Source organism: Nyctereutes procyonoides, unplaced genomic scaffold (assembly GCF_905146905.1).
Source record: "Nyctereutes procyonoides isolate TBG_1078 unplaced genomic scaffold, NYPRO_anot_genome, whole genome shotgun sequence".
NCBI classification, from domain to species: domain Eukaryota; kingdom Metazoa; phylum Chordata; class Mammalia; order Carnivora; family Canidae; genus Nyctereutes; species Nyctereutes procyonoides.
The window spans coordinates 62,696,725-62,720,127 of NW_026575051.1; positions in this window are offsets into that span (position 1 = coordinate 62,696,725).

Here is a 23,403-nt window from a genome sequence, read left to right on the forward strand (position 1 = left end):
TCTGTCCTGGGGCATTATAGGCTCTACCCATGGGGTTGAAAGTACTTCTATATACTCATTTTAGTTCATGAAGAAAAAAGCTCTTTTCTGTATCTAGTCCTTCTGTTTGATTTTAAGAATTCAGGTTTCAGCTTCCAGGCAAAGCAATTTCAGGATACATAAAATAGAAACACCAGGATGGAGAGGATGCTTTTACGTGCTTGAGTCAGTGTCCAGGACATAATGTGTAGATTTGAATATACATATTTATTCAATATATACTTATTAAGTGTATGTTTATTTAACTTATTTATTATCTAATAATTATATGCTGTCCCATCAGAACTTTGAATAAATCACTATACATTAATATAAGTTATATATGTGTAGTAACCATATTAAATATATCAAAAATATCTTTATTAGATATTAAATATATAAATATGTTAAATACATTTATTTATATGCTCATTTGTATTTAAAGCCTTTTTATTTTGTAGCAATTCTTTTTTTTTGTTTTTGTTTTTTTGCAATTCTTTATTTATAGGAAATTGCAAATTTAGAACAAGGGGTTCCTCTATATTCTTCGTTAGCTTCCCCTAATGTTGACATCTTACATAATCTATGATCTATTTGTCAAACTAAGACCTTAACATTGGAATACTATTAACACAGCTACAGGTTTTATTGAGATTTTCTAGCTTTCCCACTACCATCCCTTTTCTGGGCCAGGCTCCTGTCCAAGATGTCCCATTGCATATAGTTGTCATGTCTCCTTAATCCCTGGTCTGTGACAATTCCTTAGTCTTTATTTGTTTATCATGACCTTGATCGTTTTGAAGAGTACTGGTCAGGTATTTTATTGAATGTCCCTCAATTTTTGGTTTGTCTGTGTTTTCTCATAACTAGAAAGGGGTTAGGGTTTCTGAGAAATACTAGAGAGAAAAAGTGCCATTCTTATCACATTATATCAAAGAGTACACGTGATGAATTTGGCTCATCGTGGGTGATGCTAACCTTGATCATTCAGCTAGGGTAGTGTTTGCTAGACTGCCCCACTATCAAGTTACTTCTCCCCCCTTGCCATGGTCTGTCTTTTGGAAGCATGTCAAGGTGGGAGTTGGAGGAGTGGGGGTGGGGGGAGAGGATTAAGCTTCACCTACTTGAGGGTGGAGTATCTACATACCTTATCTTCTTTCCTCTGTAAGGGAGAATTGTTGGATCTCCTACATTTATTTCTCCAATCATTTATTTATGTCAGTGTGGAACATGGGTATTTGTTATATTTTGGGTATAATCCAGGGCTATGTTATTTATCTCACTGTCACATTGTTCCAGCTTTGTCCATTGAGAGTTCTTTCAGATTCACTCTTGAGTCCCTTCAACATGCCCTGTCTTTCAAATTTTTATTCATTTTTTTTGAGTACTTCCCCTTGTTGGCACTGAAAGACACTTCCTGTTTCTCTTGAATTTTCATGGCCTGAAATCCGCCATTATTTCAAGAAACCCCTTTTGTTGGAGAATCATACCTACTCCAGAAGCTTCAGCAGTGATGTTTACAGAGAAAACTTTGGCACAAAGTGGATCCACCTTGGACCCAGACTGGGAATTAAAGTGCAGTGCTCTCAGGTGGCCCTATAAGGGGCGTCTGGGCATGGATCCACAGGATTTGTATTGTGTGTGAGATAGCAGGGACACCTCTTCTTGGCTTTTTTGAAGCAATGTAGAGAAATGTGAATCCCTTTGCCCAGGCTCTCAACAGGAATTGGGATGTCAAAGTTAAGTATATCTAAGTCAAATATGCCTCTGTGGTTGTTATCTGTGGTTGTTAGTCTTTCAGAATTAATCTTAATGCTGCTATCCTAATAGTTGTTTCAGTTAGAAATCTCTCTTCTCAGACATGAATTGTTGTTGGAGGTTGTATGTGGATGTTATAAACAAAAAAATAGACCGGAGATGTCCTGCCGAGATTATATATTAGAGAAAGGTTGAGTAATAGCGAATTGTCTGCTAGCAGCAGAGAGATGATATGGAAGAAAAATTGCTGACTGATATTAATAAGTAAATGACTTTGGTCAGAATGCTCCTTAATAAAAGTCAAGTTTACTATTTTTGTAGCAGGATAACCTATTGATATATTATTTGTATGCTTTATTCATACTGTTGTAGAAGATTTAACTATAAAGGATTAATTCCCACTTGCTGTCCCCTGCTGCTGTGGTATAATAAGAATTATATACTTGCTCTTTGTCCCCAGTTCCTGGCACAGAATTCCCGAAGTCCTTGGAATCTCCTGGGCGGTAGGGGTAAGAGGAGCATCTTTGTTTTAATAATAATAATAATAATAATAATAATAATAATAATAATAATAAAGTCCCTTTCAGCCATACCTGAGTTTATGCTAAGAGATGACTCTTTGAGGACGAGGCATGGTTGTTGGAAGAGCCAGCCATGCCATTAGAGGGTTAGAACCTTCACCCCCACCCCCTGACCTTTAGGAGGAGCTAGAGAGCAATTAATCACCAATAGCCAATAATTTCATCAATCGTGTTTACATCACGAAGCCTCCATTAAAATTCTAAATGATGGGGTTCAAAGACCTTCCAAGTCAGTGAACACATCCATGTGCTGAGAGCTTGACACATCCCAACCTCACAGGAAGAGAAGCTGCTATGCTCAGGATTCTTCTGGACCTTGTTCTGTGTACCTCTTCATTTGGCTGTTTACCTGCCAATCCTTTATAATAAACCAGCAATACTGAGTAAAATGTTTCCCTAATTTCTGTGAGCCACTGAATATCAAATTACGTAGTCTGAGGATGAGATTGTGCGAACCTCTGATTGGTAGCCAAGTCAGTCAGAAGTCTGGAGGCCCAGGATTTGTGAATGGCATCTGAAGTGGTGGCACCCTTGTAGGCCTGAGCCCTCAACATGGAGGGCCTGAGGCTAAGTTTTGGCAGTCAGTGTTAGAACTGAATTTTCAGATGCCCAGTTAGTGTCCAGAAAGTTGAAAAATTGGTGGGTGTGTGTAAACATTTCACACATTTGGTGTCAAATGTGTTGCGTGGACTGGGAAATAGTTTTTCTTTTACTCCTTTTATTCCCTCCCTCTGCTTTCTTAACACACATGCACACACACACACACACACACACACACACAGCCTCACTCCCATATATTAGATATTAGGTCTTTGCTCTGGTGCTCTGGGATCCACAGCTTCTGGAAGAAATGAAGGTATTAGGAACTGGGAACCAGACTCTGAGGAGCAAGGATTTCAGCTAATTGTCTGAAAGAGGGAGAAAGGAAGGGGCTGGGATGGACTATCTAGGAAACTATATTGTCCTGGAGTTGTCTGAACTGTGACACAGGAACTGTGAAGACGTGGAGTAGAAGGTCCAAATCTCAGCTTGTGGACAGCAGGAAGCGCCACTGAAAGGGACTCCACCCGAGAGTGCCTGAGCCACAGGACAGGAAGCAATAGTGAAATAGCAGCTACAGACTGAGGGCTTCTTGCAGGGCTCTTCCATAATTCTAGGGAGAGCAAGGAACCTTGAAAATGATGACAGTATATATCAGCCTTGGTGAATGATGGATGTGGACCAGAATCACTTTGATTAGAAAAGTAAGGACAAATTACAGCATCTGAACTGGAAGAATGGCTATCATGACTCAGAGGATTCAGCTCATAGTTGGGACTCATGACTCTGATTTACTGCAGTGAAAGGACACAAAACACAATTCCCAAAGGGGAAAAGTGCATGGGGCAAATCCAGGTGCAGGATTCCCAGGGTCCTATCCCAGTGGGGCCATAGCATGACCCTCATCCTCCCAACAGTGTATTATGACAACAGCGTGAATGTTGCCAACCAGGAAGGCTCATCAGAGACTCAACATCGAGGGTTTTTCCTGGGGACACCCTCTGCCTGGTGACACCCAAATCCAGACTCCCAGAAGGAAAACATAGGTTTGTCATAACCCACTTTGTTTGTACAAATAGTTTAGACAGAGTGAGATGCTTTTATCAGCTAATGGGGGAAGCCCTTCTAAAATCCAATGTCTCAGGGATCTGCGGGGTCACAAGAAGAATGGGGGTACCTGGGTGTAGCAGTGTTCCCAGGCATCAGAGGGGGAAGCCAGCTGCAAACAGCTTTCTGTGTGGTGTTGTCATAAACTGTGCACTGCTACACAATTGGGTGACTGGTCTTCAAGCCGGGGTCCAGCAAAAGGCAGAAGTGGACCAAGCCCCCCTCCCTGCAGCATGGGCCATGGTGCAGGAGTCCATAATGTTTGGAGACTCCAAAGGGGTCAAGGGCCTGAGATAAATATGCTTGGTCACAGGCAGGATGAACATAGAGTTTGGAGGGAAACTAGGGAGACAAGAGTGATTGACTGCTTTTCTGTGAGGGCTCACTGAAGAGTGGGTGGTGCAGACTTTCAGCTCCAGGGCTAGAGGCTGGAGTGCCACCATATTCCTCCTGTCCATCAGTGCTGAAAGCCTTCAGGGAGAAAAACAGTGTCACATGGTGCAACCTGGAGCCACTTATACTGAAGCCGGCCCCCTGACAAGGTGGTTGCAATTCCGCCCCCCAGCAAAGACCCCTGAGAATGAGTGCAAGAGGCCTTTCCCCCAGAAGGCCAGAAGGAACAACTGGCTTGCACCAAATTTATGGATCATAGAGGGCAGCAGAGCTTCGGCTCATGGGGAAAATGGTATATAGCATTTGTTGTGTTTTTATTCTTTAGTCGTCGGGTATTATTTTTTCAGTTGTTTTCTTATTTTTTCAACTACTTTTTCATTCTTTTTAAACTTTTCTTTAAAATATACACTATATATATATTTTTTATTTTTTGTTGCCTTTCATTGTATTTTATGTCATTTTATTTTTGTATATATTTAAGTTTTGGTAGATGCATAAGTTTTTCTTTCTTCCTTATTTTAATTTCTTTTAAAAAGCAGATCAAAATACACCAGGATCTAGTTTTTTTGTTTTGCTTTGTTTTGTTTCTTGTTTTCCTTTTCTTTTCTTTTTTTTTTTTTTTGAGTTTTTTCCCCTGATGTTATTGTTGTTATGGTGTTTTTTCTCTTTCTTCTTTTCTGCACAAAATGATGAGATGGAGAAATTCACCCCAAAAGAAATTTACCCCAAAATTTACCCAAAAACTACTACAGGAGGTAGTACTCACTGCCAGAGATTTAATCAATACAGATATAATGAAGATATCTGAACTAGAATTTAAAACAATTATAAAGATAATAGTGGGGCTTGGAAAAATGCGTAGAAGACACTAGAGAGTCCCTGTCTGTAGAAATTAAAGAACTAAAATGTAGTCAGGCCAAAGTAAAAAAAAATGCCATTAGCAAGGTGCAGTCCCAAAAGGAGGCTATAAAAACGAGAATGAACGAGACAGAAGAGTAAGTCAGTGATATAGAAGACAAAATGATGGAAAATAAGGAAGCTGAATAGTGCTTGGGCGTTGACTATTTCATTACTCCTAGTTAAATACTTACAATGTGAATGCATAGTTTGGATCTAAAAAAGATGTGAAGGAGTACCGATAGAATAATATAACCCCATCATTGATCCTGAAATATAAAATAAATGCTTTGTGATAATCAGGAGATTGGGGGTGTGCGTGTATGTGTGTTTGGGTGTCTCTGTGTGTGTAAAACACAGAGACTACTGACTTAATGGTAGTAATAAAACCACTGGGTATAACTCTACTAACAATGAATCAAAGGACTTGCAATTTTTGCAGAAAGAGTTCTAGATTAGGCATCCAGATCTGTGAGTGCTAATTTTCTGTCTTAGCTGCTTGGCCTTGGACAAATCACTTTGCTTTTGTGAGTCTGTTTCCTAAATTGTCCTTTATTGAAATCCAAAATAAGGAAGTTATTCACTTTATTTCTATTTTTTAGTAGTTATCCTTAAATTTTAAAATTGAAACTTGTTAAATTTGCTTAAAATTAACCAGTATCTCTACTCTTGGGGCTGGTAATATTGATACTCAACCAAAGGCAAATCTTCAGACTTTCCCGCTAATGCATTGGGAATACCAGATACTCACTTTGACAGATCTATCTACCTCTCTACTGAGAGGAAGTCTGCTGGATGGGAAAGAACACCTGCCTGGAAATAAGAGACAGCTGAGGAGCCATGCTTTTATTCCTCATCTGTGTCACTCTTCTTAGTAAGATACTGTTATGGCGGGAACAGCCATCCTGCAATCATGAAGGGACCAGTTGGAGAATGTAGTCAATACACTGAGGACTACAAATGGAAATTTTGTAAGAGTCTAGATCCTCTGAGTCATTCCTAAATTACTGGAAAAACCCTGGACTGTCTACCTTGGAATTTCTTATAATGATCCCATTATTTAAGCCACTCTTTGGTTGGATATTTGCTTTTTTGAGCCAAAAATATTCTACATTTCTGCATGATACAATCCACTTCCTGAAAAATATAAAAAACCCTATAAAATAGAAGCAATTCAAGAGTGACTTCAACATACCTCCATTAAATCTACTAATCTGCTCCTCTGTGTACCTTCACCGTGCTTCCCTTCTGTGACAGTGGATGACTGTCCACGCTCCCGTATAACGTCTCCCCCTCCATTTGTGCAACATCCTTTTATACCTCACATTCTCCACTTACTTTCTCCTCTCCTGAGCCCACTCCATTCAGGCTTTTTTCTTGACCACTCTTCAGAGATGCTTATCAAAGTCACCGATGACTTCCATGTTCCCAAATCCAATAGCTAATTCTCAGTTCACATTTTTTAACCCACCAGGAGCATTTGACACATCATTACTTTCTTTTTCAAATATGTCTTCCTACATACTAGGGCTCCTCCTCACTCTCCTTTGAGAGTTCCTTTCAACTTCCTGACCTCCAAATGTTGGAGTGCCTCAGGGCTCAGTATTCACAGCTCTTCTAGTCTCCATCTACATTACCCAGGTGACTTGATTTAATTATATTCCATTACTATAGTAGTGAATCCCAAATATTTTGGCTCAGAATGACAGCTCAGTATATCCATCTATCTAGTAGACATCTAGGTTTGGTTGTGTAAAGGGCATTTCAAATTTAACATTGTTTAAAACTATACTCTTTATTTTCCTTAGAGTCATCCTTGATGCCGTTTTTTTTAAGTTAATTAAAAAAAATTTTAAAAAGATTTTATATATTTATTTAATTGAGAGAGAGAGAGCCAGAGAGTACAAGCAAGAGAAGGAGAGGGAGAAGCAGACTCCCTGCTGAGCAGAGAGCCCGATGTGGGGCTCAATCCCAGGACCCTGGGATCATGACCTGAACTGAAGGCAGAAGCTTAACCGACTGAGCCACCCAGATGCCCTTGTTTTTAAAAATTTTAAAAGATTATTTATTTATTTGAGAGAGAGGGAGAGAGAGCATGAGTAGGGGGAGGGGCAAAAAGAGAAGGGGAAGCAGACTCCCCACTGAGCAGGGAGCCTGACATGGGGCTGGATCCCAGGACCCCAAGATTATGACCTGAGCCAAAGGCAGATGCTTAACCAACTGAGCCACCCAAGTGCCCCATGTTTTGTTTTGTTTTTTTTAAAGATTTTATTTATTTATTTTGGCAGGGAGGGGCAAAAGGAGAAGGAGAAAGAAGCAGACTCCCCAAGCAGACTCCCCACCGACCGTGGAGCCTGACCCAGGCCTTAACTCGAGATTCGATCCCACAACCCCAAGATCACTACCTGAGCTGACTCAAGAGTCAGACATTTAATCAACTGAGCCACCCAGGCACCCCTGCTTTTTTTATTTTTTTTAATGTGTAATCTGTGTCAGGTCAACTAGCAAATGCCTCTTGGTTCTACTTCTACTCCTATTATCCTTGTCCAAACCACTATCGACTCTTACCCACATTATTGCAACAGATTCTAAATCAGTTAAAGATTGAATCTGACTATAAGTAAATTGTTCACAAAAGTACTTTTTTTTTCTTGGACTAGAATTGTTCAGATAGCAGAGGGTAGATAATACCACAAATAAGTAATGGAGCCAGCTGGATGTAAGATCTCTTTCCCAGCATAATCACAAGGAGTTTTAATTGCTTCTCTTTCCTAACACTGTTGTTCTTCCCCACTTTTGTGAATAAGGAATAAGGGCAATAAATGCCAGACCTACACTTTGGTTTTCCTGAAAGATTGCTCCTAATTCTTTTTTTTTTTTTTTTTTTTTTTTTTTTGCTCCTAATTCTTAACACTACTTTCCTGGGACAGGCATGTGACCTCCCATTTTTCTCTCCACAGATACAGCACTGCAAAGGATGTGCTGAAGATGGTCTTGGTTTGACCTTGATTTCTCCCACTTTTAATAAACCCAAGGGAATCGGAAATTGCAGGGAGCAGCAGGCAGCCATAACCTGACCCTTGCTTGGCCCTTCACAGAGCAAAATACTGTGGCACTCATTAAATATTCAGCAATCTATTCCCAGTCTAAAACAAACAGAGGTGATCTTTTCAGACCATCCAGTGGGTCTGCATTACAACTGAAGAATGACTTTCCTGCTTCATTAAACATTTAGGCTACTTCTTGGCTTGGTGCAGCTGCGTATAATCGTTGACAGCCGATTGAGCCTAGCAGTGTAGACTCTTTTTTTAATGCAAGGAAACTTCCATTATACTCTTACTGATGATCCTTGGCAAAGATGATAGGAGGGGATATGGAAGCATCAGAAAGACAACTAAATATAGAAAACATCCCAGAAAATGGGCATGCGAATGCAAGTGTTAAAGGTCTCCAATATGGAGGATGTTTAATGATAACATTATACCATTTATTTGTTTTGAAATGCATTCTCTCTTGCTCTGTGGTCTGGATGAAAGCACAAGAGATTTCAAAGAGCTTGGCTAAAAGCACGAGAGATTTCTCAGAGCTTACCTAAGACCATTCATAAACTTGTGCTAACATTCCTACTAATGATGACCTAAGATACCAAGAATTTAAGCTCTAGAAGTACCTTCAACTTGTTCCTTTGCATTTAGTGTAGTTTGGCCCTCCCTCAATAAAGATTTTTATTATTAGTCGTTTTAAGAGCCCACCTAGGATTGTGGTTGTCAACTGCTGCTTTTGTAGCACGTGTTGAAATGTCCCCAAGTAAGTGCTTGAGTGTACTGGGAACTCAGAGAGCCTGTGTTCCCACTGAACTGTTAGATGCCAAAAATAGGAACTGCTGTGTATTTGTGAAATGCTTTAAAGTTGTGCTTACAACTTCTTTTTTTTTTAATCTATAACTTTGGATTTCTTCTTCTACCCCCCCAAAACTAATGAAAGTTGAAAAGATATTAAGTGCGAACTCATTGTAAATAGAAGGTCAAAAACGTTTGGTTTTCCTCATACTTTCTCTCTAGTCCATCGATCTTTTCTTGTTGTTGGTAGCCTCCTCCTCCTGCTGCCGGAGAACCAACTCCAAAAAGTCTTTGTTGCATCGATCCCACACTTCTCCAAGGTTTACTCAAACCCTGCCTTGGAGCAGGGGCTTTTTCTTGATTTTAATGTAGTTTGTCATAGAAGGTATTTCATGGGATAACTCTGCTTTGGCCTAATTCCTCTGCATTCTGCTGGTCCCTGCATATCATTTAGTCATGAAATTTCTTTTTTTTTTAAATTTATTTATTTTTATTTATTTATGACAATCACACAGATAGAGAGAGAGAGGCAGAGACACAGGCAGAGGGAGAAGCAGGCTCCATGCACCGGGAGCCTGACGTGGGATTCGATCCCGGGTCTCCAGGATCGCGCCCTGGGCCAAAGGCAGGCGCCAAACCGCTGCGCCACCCAGGGATCCCTAGTCATGAAATTTCAAGCTGAATCTGACCTCAGAGATTATCTAATCGAACTTACTAATTTTATAAATGTGACTCTAAGGTCTCGACAGGCAACACACACAGCCTAAGGATTGTTTCAACTCCTTCTCTATGTTCTCAGTCTGTTTTCTCTGCCGTGGGATAAGATTTTTCTATTTGTCCTCAGACCCCTGGCCTTTATGATGCTTTATTTTATTTCCTTAACATGACCTTTTCCAGGGCATGCCTTTCTGGATTATAAAGTTCTCCATTTTGTTGTATCTCTCCAGCTCCATCATTGTGTGTGGGGGGGGGAGGGGGGAGTGGTGGTTGATTCTTGACACCCAGACCTTGTCATCTTCTGCCCTAAACACATATATTAAACCAAGAAGAAACTGTATATAAACAATGCCCCACTTCCTCTGATGGTAGAGTCAAGAAATGTGTTGTTGAGTCTTTGTCTTTATATCATATAGCTGGTGACAAAGTGTCCTATCCATCAGATCTCCATGCTTTGTTTCTAGAAGCCATATGTAACTAACACTCAGAAAGTTGATACCAAGAAACTGCTTAAGTTTTATCCTGCTTCCTTCCCTTAGGGTCCACATTTGCCGCTTAGATTTTATTCTTTCTACTGAATTTCTGTGTCACAGATTTCCCCCCTACATTTTATTAAAGTATGTGGCATAAAATAAAATAAAATAAATAAAATAAAATAAAATAAAATATTAAATAATGTAGCAAGAGTATTCACTGGCCCAGCTCCCATGCATACATCTTCAGGAAACTCCCATTTTTCCACTTTCTTTTGTGGTTTTACATTTTGCTTTGTTAACTCTTGCTTCAGATCCTCTAGGTTAAGTAAGATCCAAAATGGCACATCATTTTTTTCATTTACATGGAGACATAAAATGGCCAGAATCAGCATCCCCTTCACTGTACAGAGTCAGCCAACCCTCTCGTACCTGGCCCCTTGACTAACCTTTTTTAGACGTTGGGCTGAGCACCAGTTCCCTCAGCATATTACTCCTGCTGTCAGATTATCGCACTGTAGAGTAAATAGCCACATTCCAGGACCAGAGTTTTATCCTGGTCATCGTGATAGGGCTTTGCCAGCTCCGGGCACATGCTGTGAAGTAAGAGACCCTTAGGTGTTTATTTAAGTGGACCTATTTTAATTTGAGTTCCTAGCAACATTTTCCTAATAAATGTTTGGGTTGCTTCTTCACGTTTTGCTTGATTTCTTTCCCATTATATTTATGAGCTTCCCACCAATGGTGCCTCTTCTAGTTCTTGACTCCCTTATCTCCTTCTTCAGAGGATTTATTCTGAATTTGCCAAACGCATAGCAATTCCTGGGTCTAGTGTTTATTAGTAGTGTCTGTGGTTTCTGGTTTTGAATAGTCTCCCTATTTGCCTTCCTGGTGAACCCTCGCCAGCTCTTGTTTTATCATGCGCTTCCTCCTCTGCTCTGTACACCTCTCTCTGCCTTCCATCTGGATGAAGACCCTGGGGCTGAAGAATGTGATCTCAAGATTCCTGGCACAAAAGCAACCATACCCTACACATACCCACTGTAGGGACTCAAGATGACTGGTGAATCACAGTAAACATGAAGAGAATCATTTGAGAGATGTTGAAGGCCAAATCTCTGAGCTCACATGCCCAGATTCCTGAAATATGATGAATAGATTTCCCAGGAGGCTTCGACCTAGAACTGCAGTACATGTACACAAACACAACAATACCGAGAGAGAGAGAGAGAGAGAGAGAGAGAGAGAGAGAGAGAATAACAGAGAGAGAAGAAAAGAAAAAAGAAAAAACCTTGATGGCACATTCACAAGGGTAAAAATTAATTATGTGTGTGTTTATGAGTCCAAATCTCTTGTTCCTACTCATGGTAGCAGTGTTTGGTGGTGTTTGTTTTGGGCGATAATGGGTTTTTCTCCCCTTGCAGTGTCTATGGGAATGGTTTCCATGTATGTTTCTGAAAAACCACACTCCTGGGCCACTGACACCAATGGGGAGATGAGATATCTTGTTTCCAGCCCTTTCTTATAACAGAGATCCCAAGAGACTGCTGTATTTCCATATTTATGATTCATTTCAAGGGCTTTCCAGGTTTGGGAAATGGGAGACCTCTTGCTTAAGCTCTTCCCACAGAGGTGGGAACTGATGTGAAGGGCCTCGGGCCTGGAAGAGATGGGTGGGCCAGATGGGCAATTTGGCTGGCCTCCCAAATGTCTACTCTCAGCCAGCAGCTTAGAACATCACCCAGAACTGCAGCTGAGCCACTGTACTCTGCTGTATAGGTTCTAACAAAGCCTACTGTAGAGAAGTGCCAGGCAGTCCAAGGCCCTTGTTGGTGCTCTTGATCATAAGCCAATGGACTTGAACCATGATGGTTGGCTTGAGGTGGTTTTATTAGTGGTCATCAGGAGAACTCGGTGTCATGGGGCTGCTTCTGTACTGGTTGTAAGGCAACGGAGGGCATTTCCCAGCACATGACAAGGGTTACCTCTATGAGGTGACATGTGAGAAGCATCCTTTAGGATCCACCGTTAGGGCTTCTGTTGCATTTTGTTTTCCATTGTCTCACAGCTAATCATGGAGTTGCTCAGCTCTCCTCTTGTGCCCTCACTAGGTTGTAAACTCCAGGCAAGCAGGCCCTGACTTCACTCATCCCCGCATGCCTCCTGCCTACAGCACTGGCCCCAGGAGGAGTGGAATGTCTGCAAAAGGAACTTCCTAGAAGTGCTGATTGAGAGTGTGGAGAGTCAGTCTTTCAGGGGTGGTCATGGAGCGTTCGGGTAGCAGAAGACCTTTCTGTAGCTGGGAGAGTTTTGAAAAATCTGTTCTCAAGTTCTTACAGCAGGGGATGCATCATATTTTGAAAAAGTATTTAAGGGAAGGGAGACTGCGGGTTTTGGTGAGTCGTCTGAGGATAGACACATGACCAAAAGGCAGGAGTTGATGTGGCAAAGCAAACAAGCCTGTCTCGCTTCATCCCCCCCCCCCTCCCCATTTCCCCCCAGGTTCCCAGTTTAAGCGCATCTCTTTAGGGGAACTTTTTAGTCCTGTTTAATCAGGAGAGGAGAAACGTGGGGCAGAGACAGAAATTTACAGGAGAGGTGTGACATTCTGAAAAATGTGTATGTTCTTTGAAATAAAGTACAGATTTGCATTTTCTGACCTGAAGTATCTGGGTTGTGTTGAGGGAGGATCTGGAGTATCACAGCAGGGATGCAAAGAGAAAGATCCAACGTCCAGCCCTTGACATCTAGAGGAGGACTTCTGGGTATGCAGAGAAGCATTTGTTTTGAAAGTCAAGCTTTGTGGCGAGAGAATTTCTTTAGCACCTGTCAAGAGCTGTCCTGTGGACTAGATCATAATAAAAGGCAGGGATGGAGAGGAGTCAGCGTGTGGCAGGGTAGGTGGCATGTGTGAACGAGGAGAGAAAAAGAAGGGAAGCAGGTGGTGAAACACGGGTGGCCCAACCACCCCAATTTGGGCCGATGTCCAGAAGCCTCGATAAATTGGTGGAGGCAAAAGCAAAGGGTTGTGTGTCCTGAACCGTCCTGGTCCCTGGGAGGTTGGCAGGTGGATACTGGTCAGTACATCGACCAAGGCTCATCTCAGAAGTTGTCATGACAGCTGGGCCCGAGGCAGCCCCCAGATCTCCACAGCCTGCAGGAAGTTTGCAGGGGGCCAGCGGGCCCGAAGAGGCCCACTGAAGAAATTCAGAGACTTGGGGAGAACCACCTGGAGCCTGAGGTCAGGAGGACGAAGCTGCAGAGTAAGGGCAGGCGGCCAGCCCGCTGGAGTGTGGGGGCAGATGACACAATACTGTTGGGGCCCCTGGGTGGCTCAGTGGTTGAGTGTCTGCCTTTGGCTCAGGGCGTGATCCCGGGTCCTGAGATCGAATCCCCGTGGAGCCTGCTTCTCCCTCTGCCTGTGTCTCTGCCTCTCTCTCTCTTTGGGTCTCTCATGAATAAATAAATCAAATCTTAAAAAAAAAAAAGAATGCTGTCCCCAGGGGGCAGGTAGATGGGCCTGTTGAGCCTCAGTGGTCACCAGTGCAGGGCACAGACCAGATCTTTACTGTGAACAAGGACTGGCCCCTGGAAGGAAGGGGAGAGACCAGCTATAGAAGAGCTGCCCTTAGGGAAGTCGCTCACGCATTGAATCCATGGGGTATGTGTTAGCCCTTTGGGGTAAATAGTAGCTTTATTTTGTGGCTGAAGAAGCTATGGCTCTAGAAATTGAGAGTAATTTACCCAATTTTTCCAAGGGCCAGCAGACTCGTGGCGAAATTCAGCACTCAACACCAGCAGTTCATGCGGGAGCATCACTTTCTCTGCTCCGTTGAAGCTTTTTATATTTTATATTTTCTGGTTTCTACTTATAGATGTCTTGCTTCATTTTGAAAGGTGCCCAGAATTCTTCCAAGATACACACTCCAAGCAGATAAAATGCAATGTGGCTTGGTACTGTGGTAATGACTCAATTGCCTTTTAATAAAAAATGCTGCAGTGACCTCAAATGCAAAACTCCATATAGGATGAGAGCGGCTTTGGGGGAAACCCCTGATGTGTTCTCTCAGTTGATTTTATTTTTAAAAAGATTTTATTTATTCATGGAACATGCTAAGGACTCAATCTCAGGACCCTGGGATCATGACCTGAGCTGAAGACGCTCAACCACTGAGCCACCCAGGCATCCCTCTCGGTTTGTTTTATGGCTCACTTATTTGGAGCTTATTGGATTTACATTTTATACTCCAAACTCAAGAGAAAATAGTCAAACATAGCAGAATGTTGAATGTCCACCCCGGATGCATTTTCCATTTTTCTCTGTTTTGCCAATGGTCAGAGCCTGTGATAAAGATCTCCTCCATACCTGTGTTTTTCTCAGTAACTAACCAAAGCAGAAAAACCATTGATTGCCTCATCAGGATTTTGTCATATTTTACATTTCAAGTTTTTCTTGAGAGTTAAAAAAAATACATATATATTTGTCAGCAGACAAAACCAACAAAGGAAGAGGTGGCAAAGGAGTGAGCGCTTGGCCTGAACAGGAAACACTCTTCCTCATAGTGACCTGAGGTCAGGGGAGCTTAGGGCGCCAGATAGTTAGAGCCTATCCCAGGCCAGTACACTGACCCACGGTCCCCCATCTCCCCCCATCAGCATATCCCCAGTAAGTTCAACTGTAAAACATGTAAGACCACAAGTGGACAGAGGCACATGTCAACTGCAACAAGCAGGTTGAATGCCACTCCTTTAATTCTATTGAGACCAAATGGGTACCTACATCCTATGTTTAATTTGAACTTTAAATGTCATTGGTGCAATATGTATTTTGCTTAAAGACGGGCCAAGGGTTACTGTTGGGAATTATACCAAGGCTTACATAAGTCAGACATAGTGGTTCGGGAATGTCTTGATCCCCAGAAAAGTAGAGTAAATTGGGCATAGATAAGTCCTCGCTGGGGTTTTTGAAATTGCTGAACGTTTATTTAGATTTGAAAATATTGGGGATGACTAAGACAACATGTTTAGCCCTAGACTGGCTGTGTTTGTCTTTGGGTGCCCGCATGACACAGAGCATTTCCTGCACTCCATGGCCAGGCACAGTGCCCGGCCTGGGTTTTAAAAGATGGGGAGCAGAGCCTGGCAAATGCTTTTCTTGGATGCTGGCAGTAGTTGGGATCTTTAAAATAGAACAGTAAGACTTCATATCGTGATCCCAAAAGGGTTATTATACCCACACCACTAGGGAGTTAAATTTAATGAGTCTTAGAAAATAAAATGATCACTTTTCTTAAGAAAAATTATAACATCCTTCTAATATATGCAAATTCAGCAGAAGTTAGAATATCCCAGGACTTCTCACTTAGCTGATTTTTTTAAGTTAATCTAATTTTAAATAAATTTAGGTACACTTAAAAATTACCGTAGGATTGCAACAGCTTTACAGGAGTTGAGAATTACAGCACCATGAATTAGGAGACTAGAGGAAAAAAAATTTCTCATAGTTCACCGTTGGAGCTGACATCCTTTTGGTGTGTTCATCATTGATTCCTCAGCTGACCCCCCCCCCCCCCGGAATCACCTGGGAAGCTTGTTACAGTGCAGATCCCAGGTTTCTTTTCTGAGTCAGAGTCAATGCAGGTAGGATTCCATAAATTTATATTTTTAACAAGCTCCCCAGTTGATTCTGATTTGCAGCTGCGTGATTAGCTTATTAGCTACTCAGGGGATCGTTTTATCACCAGTTCATCCAGAGGGCTCATTCTAGGCTTTGCTGCACAGATCACCTCTTCCTAAAGGCAGTGGGAAGCCACTAAAGACTCCAAGTGAGAGGTGACCCAATCTCACTTGCTTTTTAAAGCTTATTCTGGAATTAGTTCATAGGTAGACTATGAGGGGAGCCAGACTTGGATTCATGAGGATGGGTCATGGAACATGGTGAGGCTGAAGCATAATTAGAAGGTGGCTTTGGGGGGATCCCTGGATGGCTCAGTGGTTGAGTGCCTGCCTTCAGCCCAGGGCCTGATCCTGGAGTCCCAGGATCAAGTCCCACATCCGGCTCCCTGCATGGAGCCTGCTTCTCCCTCTGCCTATGTCTCTGCCTCTCTTTTGTGTCTCTCATGAATAAATAAATAAAATCTTAAAAAAAAAAAGTGGCTTTGGTAGCACCTAGTGATGACTGGATTCTACAAAGAAATAGCAATACTTCTTCCAGGCTCAGGGAATAATCAAGATGGTAAGGACTCTTCATTAAGATCGAGCACACAATAATTTTATTTGTATACATCTTTTCTTATAATTTGTCTCAAGTACTTTTCCAAAAGGTGGTGTTTAAATGATGTATCTAACTTAGGCAAAATATAACTATCATTAGACTGTAATGAAAACTTCAACAGGGAAAAGTAACTTTACAGTGGAGAAATCAGGCAGGCTTCACCTTAGCCAAGTGATCCAAATTGATGTGACCAGGAAGAAGTCCTGCGCACACCGTGTACCCCCTGATGGGACGCAACGAGAAGGGCACAACATCACATCCGGTGTATTCTTACCCAACCTGCATAACCTCATTCTGGTAATGAGAGAACATCGGATAAACTAAAAATGAAGGACATTCTACAAAATAACTGGCCGGTCCTCTTCAAATGTGTCAAGGGCAATGAAAGACCAAAAAAGAGGCAGTCACAGGCGGAAGACTGAGGAGACATGACCACCAAATAAAACGTGGGGCCTGGGGCAGAGAAAGGACACTTAGTGGGAAAACTGGCAAAATGTGAATGGGGTCCGTAGGTTATTTAATAGTATCGTAGCCTGTGGTGGTTTCCAGGTTTTGATAATTACACTATTATCATGGAAGATGTTACAATTAGGGAAACCTGAGCGAAGGGCCTACAGAAAAAAAAAAAGGGGGCCTACAGGAGTTCTCTCTGTACTGTTTTAGCAATTTTTCTGTATACCTAAATTACAAAGTTAAATTATGAACATTCATTTTTGCCACAATTAAAAAAGGGATTAGTAAAAGACACCTTCTAATGGTATACATGCTTCTGTGATGAAATCACTGGTGCTTGAAGCGATGCGTGTGTAAGGTGCAAAATCAATGTGAACTCCTTCTGGTTCCCGTGCAACTAATAATTTTCCTTCTTCACCAATTTGGACTGGTTGAGGCTGCCGAACCTCTGAATTTCCACTATCTTCATCACTTCTCTAGGCCAAAGCTCTTGAGATTGTGGGATTGCTGGGGCGTGGGGGTGGGAAGGCTCCTGCATGACAGGTGAGGCCGTGTGATTGCACTCTGGGGTTGAACGCCTGAGAGCAAGAGTGAGAGAGGCAAACTGTCTGCAATATCTGTTCTCTACTTTCCCTTCTGGAGTAATCTCTTCCTAGATATACCTCCCCACTCTGATTATTCTCTCCCATGCCAAGTAAATCTGAAACCCACTTTAACCCACTTGTTAATCCCTTGCAGCTTTGCTAGTCCCTTGGAACTAGCAAAAGCAGCTCAGAATTTCAGGTGTTAACAACAGATGAAGCCCCTCCCGAGTTATTTTCCCTCTCAGAAGACTTGCCTTTAACCACCATCTGGGATGAACCAGGGGGGATTTTATTTATGCTCTGAGGCAAGACGAGAGCAGCGGTGAGCTGGGGAGTTCCTGGTGTTTCTGGAGCCGTGCAGGTACGTGCAACTTCGAGGAGCTAGGGTTGCAGGGAACCCTGTACTCTGGGCCTGGCCAGTTGCAGGGCCCACGCCTGAATGTCCTGGGAGAAGTGACTCGGAGTTACCCGTGTTAACATCCATCATTTTCCCCAGAATTCAGGGTGGTTGTGTTTTTATGCTGACCTTGTTTTCAGGTTAACCTCAGATTGACTTCCTGGAAGCTCTTGCTTTGATCCCAATGCCATTGCAATTTTGCACCCAGAGAACAGCATTATATCTTCGTTGCCAACTCAAAGTGTAAATCACCTTCTAACCCACATGCTACCATTAAGGTAGTTTGTTCACAGTTCCTGGGGTGATGTGGCATTAATCCCACAAATGGCCACCAGGACAACTTCTCTAGAGAAAATGGTAGCTTTCTCAGTGGTTTACTCCGTGTTCAGTGGACCCCCCTTCTCTTTGTGACTCCTGGGAAGCAGATCCAGGGCATTGTTTGCAGGACATGGTGTCAACCGTCTGGTCTAAAGGAGCAGATTCAGGAGAGGGAGAGCTGTGCCCCGAGAGGTGACCTCTGATTTAAGGACCATTGCTCAAAATAGTCCTCATAGTCCTCCTGGTCCTCCAGGCCCGAACCTGATAAACGAGCTTTAATCTCAATTGTTCCCTGTCACCTGCCTTTTATTTGACATTGCAGTTCTCCAGCTGGCTATTCCTGGATGCTGCTTATCCAGAGATTCATTTGTGTCTCCTTATTTCGCTGCCAGAGTTAATTTTGACTTTGTTTTTATTTATTTATTGTTTTAAAGATTTTATTATTTATCTGAGAGTGAGCACAAGTGGGGGAGGAAGGGCAGAGGGAGAGGAAGAAGCCCCGATGCAGGGCTTGATCCCAGGACTCTAAGATCATGATCTGAGCCGAAGGCAGACACTCACCCAACTGAGCCACGCAGGCACCCCAGTTTTGGCTTTGTTAAGTATAATTTACACGCCATAACATTTACCCATTTCACGTGTGCAATTCAATGGCTTTTTTTTTTGCAAAAGTAAAAACTTTACTCAGTTGTGCCTCCATTACTGTAATCCAGTTTTAGAACATTTTCATTGTCCTAATAAAATCCTTTATGCCCATATACACCCCCGACTCCAGGCAACCTCTTATCTATGTTCTTCTGTGTTATTATAGGTCTTTTTTTTTTTTTTTTGGCATTTCACATAAATGGAATCCTACAGTAGACGGTCATTTGTGTCTGGCTTCTTTAACTTAGTATAATGTTTTTGAGGTTCATCCATGAGGTAGGTAGCGGATCAGTGTTATTCTTGTGATGGTGGGTTCCTACTAACCCAACTGCAGAATTCCTTAAAGGTGCTAAGACCACCTGCTCACTAAATGGTCCTCCCACTTATTTTTCCTCTTCTCCTGGAGTCGGTTTTCCATATTATTGGGTCTGACCCTGTTCTCGCTGCTCAGGATGGACGGCCTCCCCTGGATGAACTACCGCACCCTGCTCTCTCCAGTCCACCCCACTATGTTCAGGTCTTGGTTCAAATGATACTTCCTTGAAGGAGTATCCTCTCTAACCTCCTTGACTAAAATAGCATCCCTTGTCCTGAGCTATTTCACTTGTCCTCCTCTGTTTCTTCATAGTTTCTTAATTCCTGAAATCATATTTTCTGTTTGTCTTTTAAAATATTTTTTGAGATGGAATTGCCATATAACACTAAATTAGCTTCAGGGGTATGTGATTCAGTGTATGCATATATTGCAAAATTATTACCACAGCAAGCCTAGTTAACACCCATCATCATATAAATGTATATTTTTTCTTGTGATGAGAACTTTTAAAATCTCTCTTAGCAACTTTCAAATATATAATGCAAAATTATTAATTGCAGTCTCCATGCATGTCCCTCTGATTAGTGATGTTGAGCACATTTTCATGTATCTCATGGCCACCTGTATGTTCTCTTTGGAAAAAAAAAATGCCTATTCAGATCCTCTGCCCATTTTTAAAAAGATTTTATTTATTTATTTTTTAGAGAGAGAGAGAGAGAGAGAGAAAACGCACTAGTGGGTTAAGGGGCAGAGGGAGAAGACTCCCCACTGAGTAGGGAGCCTGGTTCGGGGCTCAATCTCAGGACTCTGGGATCATGACCTGAGCCAAAGGCAGACAGTTAACTGACTGAGCCACCCAGGTGGCCCCCTCTGCCTATTTTTCATTGGATTTTTTTTTTTGTCATTGAGTTAGATGAGTTCTTTATCTATTTTGGATACTAACCACTTATCAGATATATTACTGGTTATTGTAAATAACGCTGCAGTAGACATAGGGATACATGTATCTTTTCAAATTAGTGTTTTTGTTTGTTTTGGGAAAAGACATAGTAATGGAATTACTGTATCATATGGTGGATTTATTTCTGGGCTCCCTGTTCTGTTCCACTGATCTATGTCTTTATGCTAGTACCATTCCACTTTGATCACTATAGCTTTGTAATAGAAGTTTGTCTAAAGATTTTTTAAAATTATTTTTTATTCATGAGAGACACACAGAGAGAGAGGCAGAGACATAGGCAGAGGGAGAAGCAGGCTCCATGCAGGGAGCCCGATGAGGGATTCAATCCCGGAACTCAAGGATCACACCCTGAGCCGAAGGCAGACACTCAACCACTGAGCCACTCAAGTGTCCCTGTAATATAAGTTTGAATTCAGAGCACATGATACTTCCAGCTTTTTTTTTTCCTTCAAGATTGCTTTAGCTCTTTGGAGTCCTTTGTGCTTCCATATAAACTTTAAGATTGTCCTATTTTTTTGTGTGTGAAAAATACCATTAGAATTTTGATAGGGATTGCATTGAATCTTTGGGTATTGGATTCTTTAGGTAGCATGGAGATTTTAACAATATTAAGTTTTCTAATCCACAAGCATGGAATATCTTTCCATTTATTTGTGTCATCTTTAATTTCTCTCATAAATGTCTTATAGTTTTTAGTGTACACATCTTTTACCTCTGGGTTTAACTTATTCCTAGGTATCTTATTCTTTTTGATGCAATTGTAAATGGGATTGTCTACTTAATTTCCCTTTCTGATAGTTCACTATTAGTGTATAGAAGTATAACAGATTTTTGTACATTGATTTTTGTACCTTGTAACTTTACTAAATTTGTTAATTAGTTTTAATGGGTGGAATCTTTAGGGTTTTCTCAATATAATAATTTGTCATCTGCAAATAAGTTTTCTTTCTTTCTTTTCAATTTGGTTGCCTTTTTTATTACTTAAATAATTTCTCTAGCCAGGACTTCCAATACTATGTTTAACAAAAGTGGCAAGAGAGGGCATTCTTGTCTTGTTCCTTTTCTTAGAGGAAAAGTTTTCAGCTTTTCATTGTTGTGTATGATGTTAACTATAAGCCTGTTATATATGGCCTTTATATTAAGGTACATTCCCTCTATACCCATTTTGTTGATATAGTTTTTTTTTAATCATAAGTGCATGTTGAATTTTGTCACATGTTCTTTTTGCATCTGTTGAGCTGCTCATGACTTTTCTTTCATTTTGTTAATGTGGTGTATCATGTTGATTGACTTGCAGATACTGAACCATCCTGGTGTCCCTGGAATAAGTCCCACTTGATCATAATACATGATCTTTATAAAGTAATGTTGAATTTGGCTTACTGATATTTTGTTGAGGATTTTTACATCTATGTTCATGAGGAATATTGGCCTGTAATTTTTTTTGTGTGTGTGGTGTCTTGTCTGGTTTTTTATCGGGGTAATGCTGGCCTTGTAAAATTAGTTTGTAAGCATTGCTACCTCTTCAGTTTTGGGGGGCAGTATGAGAAGTATAGGTAGTAAATTTTTTGAGTATTTGGTTGAATTCATCAAGAAAGCCATCTGGTCCTGAAGTTTTGTTGGGAGGTTTTTGATTACTGATTCAATCTTGCTAGTAAAGGGTCTATTCAGATATTCTGTATCTTCCATATCTTAGAAGACTGTGTTTCTAGGAATGTATTCATTTTTTTCTAGGTTGTATATAATTGTCCATAGTAGTTTCTTATCCTTTGTATATCTTTGGTACAAGTTGTAACTTCTCTTTCATTTCTGATTTCATTTATTTGAGCCCCTTCTTAGTCTAGCTAAATAGTTTTCAATTTTGTTTATCTTTCCAAGAGCGTTCTTGGCTTCCTTGATTTTTTTTCTATTGTGTTTTCAGGCTCTTTCGTTTCTTTCTGCTCTGATTTTTTAAAAAAGATTTATTTTGCCTTTGGCCCAGAGCGTGATCTTGGGGTCCCAGGATTGAGTCCCATATCAGGCTCCCTGCATGGGGCCTGCTTCTCCTTCTGCCTGTGTCTCTGCCCGCCCCCCCCCCCCTGTGTGTCTCTCATGAATACATAAACAAGATCTTAAAAAAAAAAAAGAAAAAGACTTCTGATCTGTGAAGACAGAATATCTTCCTATTTATTTAGATCTTCTTCAATTATAAAAAAAAAAAAAAGTCGGGGGGGGGGGAGCGAATCTCGAGCAGACTCTGTGCTGAGTGCAGAGCCTGACAAGAAGTATAACCAGCTGTGCCACTCAGGTATCCTTCTGCTCTAATTTTTATTATTTCCTTCTTTCTACCAATTTTGGGCTTCATTTGTTCTTTTTCTTGCTCCTCTGGATGTAAAGTTAGATTGTTGGGATTTGTCTTGTTTTTTTAAGGTAGAGCCCTATTGCTATACTATGAGTTTCTGTCAATGAACTTCTGTCTTACAACTGCTTTTGCTGTACCCCATGGATTTTGGTGTGTTGTATTTTCATTTTCATCTGTCTTGAGGTATTTTTTTTAATTTGTAAATTTTAATTCCAGTGTAGATAACATATAAGGTTATATTAGTTTCAGGTGTACAGTATAGTGATTCAGCAGTTCCATATATAGTGTTCATCAAGATAAGTGTACTCGGGGGGTGGGGGGGCAGAAATACAGGCAGAGAGATAGGCGGAGGGAGAAGCAGGCTCCATGCAGGGAGCCTGACGCGGGACTCAATCCCGGGTCTCCAGGATCAGGCCCTGGACTGAAGGTGGTGCTAAACCACCGAGCCACCCAGGCTGCCCAAGATAAGTGTACTCTTTATCCCTCAAGGTATTTTTTAAATTTCCCCTTTGGTTTTTCATGTACCAATTGGCTGTTTAATGACATGTTGTTTAAAATTCACATAGTTATGGGTTTTCCAGGATTTAAAAAAAAATTTATCCCCCAGTCTTATACCATTATAGTTTGAAATGGTGGTTCATATGGTTTTAATCTTTTTTAATGTATCAAAACCTGTTTTGTGACCTAACATATATGATGTATACTTGAAAAAGAATAGTATATTTGAAAAGAATGTATGTTCTGCTTTTGATAGAATGTTTTACATGTATCTACTAAGTCCATCTGGTCTA